Here is a 7,081-nt window from a genome sequence, read left to right on the forward strand (position 1 = left end):
CATCTCAGGTGACTGCTGTTCTGCTGAGCTTTTGGGGCATGGAGTTAACACAAGGAGCAGCCGGGTTTTGGTTGTGCAAGGTCCTACGTGTATCTGTGTCCCAGCCTTTCCAGAAGTCAAAGCAGGAGCCCTGGGTTGGCATCAGAGCAGGCTGATGAGTATCTTGTTGGCACTGTTCGGGTATGGGGAGTGGTGGCATTGGAAACTTGCCCACCACTCCCCCTTGCACCTGTAGTAGGCATTACCTGTGTCCATCTTTTCAGCGCACCAGAAACCTGTTGCAGGAGTGGAGCTGTGGGAGAACCTGGCAGCAGGAAGAGGAGGGGGATTTCAAGAGCGTTTTGTTCATTCTTCGGTCTTGCCGACATTGAGAGTCTACAAATCTGTTTCAGTATCGGACAACGAACTGGTAGCAGGGGTACAAGTTCTGGTTTCCTACTCTGGTGTTACGACAGGTGGGTCACACTGTCCTCTGAGCCCGCTGCCTGTATCGTCTTTGAGGAGCTGTTCTGTGTGAAACTGTTTGGGCATGGCAGCTACAAGCAACTGGGGTAGTTCCAAAAATTTCCCTCACCTTAGAGCTGACAACTGACAGTTCTGTGCACTTTCTAATCCTTACAACTATTTATCTGCAAAGCCAAGCTCTCAGCCAGCTGATGACTAAGCTGTTTGTGTTTCAAAGAGCCAGCACTGTCTGGAGAAAGAGGCTGGAAATGGGGTAGGTCCTCCGTTGCAGCCCTAATCCTGGTAGTTTTAGAGCAATGACGAGAGTAAGGAGGACAGACCAGCTGCTCATTCAGAGCAGCGGAGGCTGGGTGAGGGTTTGTGTAAAGAGTATGTCCAGAGCAAGCCTCCGCAGTTAAGTAGTCAACATCAATGGGGTGGAAACTCTGAGGCGTACTTTTGTTTTTATTTGCCTAACTAGTATTGTGTCGCATTTATAGGTGTGTATTTACCATGTGTATTTAATGTTTGTCCAGGCACAACTGCAGAGCGTAAGGGATTTTTGTTTGCCGTTTTTCATGTGGTGCAGGCCTTATTTCCACGTTACAGAAGTAAATAAACTTTGAAAGTGATAAGGGGCAATACCATAGGTGGCCAGGGGGTGTCACGCTAGTTCCACAAAAATTCCTTGAATTACTGGGCAGCAAGAGCAACCTGTGACTTGTGCCTTTGAGGATGGCATGATCACGTTGTTGCTAAATGCATCCTGCTGTAAGACGGTGTGACTCCCATTCTCACCTCTTGTTATGGTCCTACTTCCAAAGCGACTTAGTGCTACACCAGGACTTGGTGCAAGATGTGCTTGTTGCCTTTCTTGCTAAATATTTCAGTGTTTCGTCTGATTCTCAGAAGTTTGGTAGAGGAATAAGACCTGCCCGTGTGGGATATGCACTGGTGTCTGTGTAAAGCTGCTGTGTAAGAACTTGGAGTATGGATGTTTTGCTTTTGGTCTCCCCGCATGCTATGAGAAGTGATTTAATTGGTTTTAAAAAAACAAAACTTTTTTTGGTTCATCCTTTAAATTGCTTTTGCTAATGGATTCTCTGTCCCAAAATAACTATCTCAATGTCATTGGTTAAAAAGAAGCAAACAAAAGCAAAACATGCTGTTGGAGAGAGGGTGGAGGAGGAGGATGTGGAAGGGGAGAAAAGGAGGAAAGATTTAGCGTGCACAACTAGTTCTTAGAAAATTCCTGATTATTGGGGACATCAGCATGTAGAAATTTGAAAACTACACGTGAAAATTACGGAGGTGGCATATAGCTTGATAGCCAAGTTGTAGTTTAGGCTGTCTTGTGATGACACAAGGGCTTGGTACTGTATTCACCCTTCTTTGTGCGGGAGGGGACCATTTGGTGATAAGGAAAACTCATTCTGTGCACAGTTTTGCCCTTTGCCCCTTTAACGTGTGCATAAACCAAGATTAAGTCTCCTAGAAACTCATCAGTGGCTTTTGGGCTGTTGGTTCCCTGCTCCCTGGAAGGAGGGGGCTGGAGAGAGATGATTGTGGCAGACACTCTCTTTCCTTGCAGATGTACTCACAGCTGTGGGACCTTGATGAACCATTCAGGAGACTCTCCATTTCCCTGGTTTGTAGGAAAGCCAATATTACTCACAATATTTTGTGAGTTAATTTATGGTGAGTGGATGGCTTAAAACTTCAGTTTTGCTTTAGAGAGCAGTATGATTGACTCTGGAAGGAACAATTATTCCTACATCTCCAGTCTGCTAAAAGTGGGTGACTGCTACTTCGGCTGGTCGCCAGGTGGCCATACTCTTCCAGTTTGGGATTGGGTTTGGGATCAGTCTCGCCATCTCCCTCCCAGCATGTAGGTCCCTAAGCTCTCTAACGGGGTGTGCACAGCATCTGGAGTCACCGGGAGGGCTGCTGGAGCTGTGGTTTGGAGGTGATCTAAAGCAGGTAGCACGTAATATTAAGTTAGTGTCTGAATGCCTCAGCTCTTATGTTGTGACAGCTGTGATGGTTTTCAGTTCATTTAAACATATGTAAAGGTTTGTTTTGAACTGGAGAGAGAGATCCACTTCCTGTTGGGATTGCAGAAATAATGTGTGGGAAGCCATTGCACTGGAGCAGAGGAAATAACTTGCCAAAATGTGTTTGGTTGTTGCCAGCATAACTTTTTTTGACTCAACTGCTGCCTAAAACATAGCCTCTTTTTTGGATCTTTTCTTCAAAACTACCTTATACCCAGCCCTTGCAAAATCAAGAAGATCATAAAGAAAATCCTGCTTGGAAGAGAGCCTGGGCCTCTGCATGAGAAAATTTTGTCCAAGTGCCTTCATCTGTGCTTCTGTTTTGGCAGCAAGATACAAAATTGCTCAGCAAGGAGGTACGAGAGACAAGTAAGATTTGTGTGAGTGAATCTCACATTATTTAGGAGGGGAAGTGAAGTCACGGTCAAACCTGGAGCCTATCCAAAGCTCTTCTAATCATGGAGATGGGGTTAACTGGGTTATTTCAAATACCTTGGCTCAGTAATGAGCACTCTAAGTTATTTAGGAATAACTTAAGGAATTAATGGTGCATTTTGTCCTTGAGAAGAAAATATTTCCCTTCAGCTCCATGGGGGCTTGGAGAGGAGGGCATTGTCTCTAGGTTCCTCCCACGATGGTAACTGCACACGCAAGCTTAGGACCCCCTTGATCTCTGCATCCATGAATTGGAGGACTGTTTGTTTTCATCAACATCACAGAGCACTTGTCTGTTGGTTATTTTAGTGACTTCCCAAAGGCCCTGCGATGAAACAGTCAACACTATTTCGGTGTCTGATGGCACGTTTCAGAAGGAGCGGGCTTGTGTGTTTGTCATGCTCTCTTGCACATGGTAAACTCATTCTTTATATTCAGCTGTTGGCCAACGGGGGGCAATAAATGATTTATAACCACGGCAACAGTTGCTGTGGGAAACTGGCATCAACAAGAATCTTTTTCATGTCCACATCAATGAAAGTATTAAAAATCTTCCCGCTCTGAATTGGGTGAGACCATTTGTGACACTTCCCAAAAAGGTGGTGTAGAGGTAAGTCAGATTGAAATGATATCACAGACTGTCTGGTACAGGAACCGATGACCTTTTCAGCTGCCTCAAGTTGGAAGTTCCTGTAATCAGATCAAAGAAATGTTTTCTGCCCCCAGTTGAATCTGGGTTTTCTGGGAAGGGGGGTTGACAGTGAAGGTTGGTAGAATCTGCTTTTGCTGGAGTTGCGCTGTGACTTCTGTAATGCAAAAAATCTCATGGTGTGAACTCGGGGAACATAGGAAAACAGGTATTTGTGGTTGCTGTTTCAGCTGACTGGCTTCCAGCACTTGTAGGTCAGAAGGAGCTTGGGTCCTCTCCCAACCTGCGGTTCTCTGAAGCTTTATCGTGCATTTGGGCTCCTCCAAGCAAGGTGTATAGCTGAAATAGAGTTTGTAGTTACAATTAAAGGTTTGGAAAAGGAAACTAATAGGGTGAAGGGAAGGCTGTTCTGGAAAATATGAACTCTGGGGGATGCTTCAAACTAAACGACTTTACCTTTACATAAAGGGAGTTTCAAAGTGACAATTCCTTTTCTACAGTCTCCTCATTTCCAGTGAAATATTTTCATGTCTAGAGGAAGGGTTTTTCCTTTTATCTGTAAATAAATTTCTCTCAAACTAAGGTAATGCCACAGAAGACTCCCTTTGTAAGGTGCTGAAACCTGTGCTTGCTGCTGCTTTGTGAAGGGATCTGATAAGAATCTTGGAGCTCGGTCGGTGCCTCCAGGGGTTGTCCCCCCCCCCCCCGCCAAGTTCCATAAATGCTAACCTAGTTTGCCAATCTTTGCTTATTGTAGGTGATTTTTTTCTAATGTCTATTAGTGCCGTGATGACCACCGCTAGAAACTGCAAGCGGAAGAACTGCAGCCATCTGCTCGGCACCCAGCGTGCTCGTGAGTGCGCAGGAGGCTTTGGCTGCATGTCCCTGATCTTCCAAAGGCACCCCACTGGAGTGGCGATAAGCCCGCCTGGCGCAAGATGCGCTAAGCCTGTAAAAGATGGGAAAAATTAGCGTTTGCATTTCTATACAATTAAAGCTTGAGTGGAACAGCACTAGGTGGCATCCAGGTCCTTCTTGGTGCTTCCAAAATGTTGCAAGTAGGAAACCACGCTGCACATGCTAGTGGGCTGATTAACATCGTCCTCCTGTGTCCTGGGCAAGGCCACCCTGGTCTCTGCACCACAGGTCAGAACCATGGTCCTCACTGCTCTTCATGGATGACATCCTTTTAGTCAGATTCTCTTTTAGGAGAAGCATATATTGTTATGCATGTAAGATTGCTTTTCATTCAGAAGTGGTGTCTTGCATACTTTGCTTTTCTGGAAGCTTGAAGTTTGAAATGAGATTTCAATTCAGCTTGGTACATTTGCAGAAGAAAAAATGAATTTTGAGCAGACTAATAGTTTGATGCACAAAAAGGGGAGCGGGTGAAGTGAATGATAAGGGAGGGAAAACCTGAAGACAAAATTTGACCTTTTTTGGCTGTTTTTACTGGGGAGGGGCTGAAGCATTTTATTTTAGTATTCTAATAGAACTGCTGACTTTTCCTTTGGAATTTATTATTAAACTGACTTTAATATTTTCATTTAATGTCCTTTAGGTACTCATAAAACAATCCCCAATTATGTCAGTTTTGTTTTTTTGGTGCTTTTTGTTGTTGTTGTTGGTTTTTTTGTTTGTTTTCATTTTTAAATTCAAGTCCATTGAATTCATCCATCTTAAATTCAGATTTCAACCTAAAAATTTTGTTTCCTACTCAGTCCTGGTGAGGAGAGCTGCTGAGGGGTAGTGCAGTGGGCAGCAGTGCAAGTGAAATTCTGCTCCAGAGCTGCTCACCAGATGTGATGCTCTCAGTTCTTTGTTGTTCAGAACCGCTCTGGGAAGCGGTGATGTTCCTGGGACTAGCCATGGTCCAGCATTTAAAAATGGATGTGTTGATAATGGTGCTGTAATCCAAACTATTTTGGAAAGGGGACCAAATGTCAGATTGCTTCTGTTGCTGGGCCAGGCAGTGAAACACCTAAAATACCCTCAGAAGGGGCAATATAGCTTTTGGGGATTGGAAGAGACACAATAACCATCAAGGCAGGTTTTTCTTCTTGTCTTTCAGTCTGCAGCACCAAACTGTTGATTGCTTTGCAAGATGGTGGGGAAAATGCAGCTAACACAAAACCGCTGTAGTACTCCACCTGCTTCTGCGCTGCCTGGGATCTGTCCCCTGGCCTTTGTGGTCCATCACACACGCAAGCCTCAGCGTGTGCCCCTTTGAGCGTGACTTTTGGCTCTTTGTCTTGCGCTGCATCGGTCTCTCTTCTCTGTGGGGAAAGCTGTTGCAATGTTCTTAAAATGCTGGAATGACAGAAAAAAAAAGAAAGAACTTGACGATCACTTTTTAAGTAAAGCAGTAATAGCACTTTTGGAAATATGCAGAACTTAAGTGCACTCAGGGACCATAAAGGATGCCAATCCAGTCCTTGTGAGAAGATATCTGTAGAAAAGGGAGTTAAATAAGCACGGTCTGTGTGTCCAAATTAATTTGCACAGTGTGTTTCTCTGGTGCATGAAGCCTTGCTAGTGTGTGCAGAATCTCAGCTTTCATCAATTTTTTTTTTAAGTGTGCTTTTAGTTCGCATGGCTTCAAAAAGCACCTCCCAAGAGAACCAAGCCTAATTTATTGGTGAACAGGCTGAATATGTAGGTGGTCTGAAACAGCAAGTTCTTCACTGGCTGGCGTGCCAGTCCTAAAACCTTGTGATGTTGCTTTATCATCCACACTTAGCCCTTTCCCTGCTGGTAGGGGCTAGTGTGAAAAGGGGAGGGGATCAGAGCGAAATGCTGAGGTTAGGGCAGGGACAGCCATATTTCCAGCCAGTTGTTATGTTCCTTAGAGGGTGAGTGCAAAAAACCTATCCTAAATCAATGCTTCCATTAGTTCCTCTGTAAAGGCCGCATTTCCTCCTTGGTCTCTCCACAAATCTGTTGAAGGCAGGGATGGTTGCAGCGTGGCATTTGCCACAGTTGAAACTTGGGCTCTAGGCTGAAGCGTGTGGTTAAATACATTGCAGAAGCTGCCCTTTTGAGAGGGTCTGATACTGAGATGTCACCGATGTGCCGGAAGAAGAATCTGGTGAAGAGAGTAACCGAGGTCCCGGAGGCCCAGGAGAGTCATAGGTGCCATCTGCTGGGGCTGGCGAGAGCTAGCGAACTGGGAGTTCAGCACACAACGCTGAGCTAATGTCACTGCGTCACTCAGGAGAGGAAATGACTGATCGGGCAAGGCCTCTAACTTTGAGGCCCAAGGTTTATTTTCTCCGGAGGATTTAAGATTAGAGCCTTAATTGCATCTGCTAAGAAATGCCCTGAACGTCAAAAATAGGGCTTGCTGAGTGGGGCTTCAAGTGTCATCGCATTATGGCTGTTGAAGGATTAGATTAGAGTAGATTCTCCTGTACAAATCTTCCCTCCATTAACCTCCCCAGTCAGCTCGGCGCTTTCAGTTGCTGGATTAGCATCTCCTAAGAGCACCTGTTCTTGCTCC

The sequence above is a fragment of the Pelecanus crispus genome, chromosome 3, assembly GCF_030463565.1.
Source record: "Pelecanus crispus isolate bPelCri1 chromosome 3, bPelCri1.pri, whole genome shotgun sequence".
In the NCBI taxonomy this organism is placed as follows: Eukaryota; Metazoa; Chordata; class Aves; order Pelecaniformes; family Pelecanidae; genus Pelecanus; species Pelecanus crispus.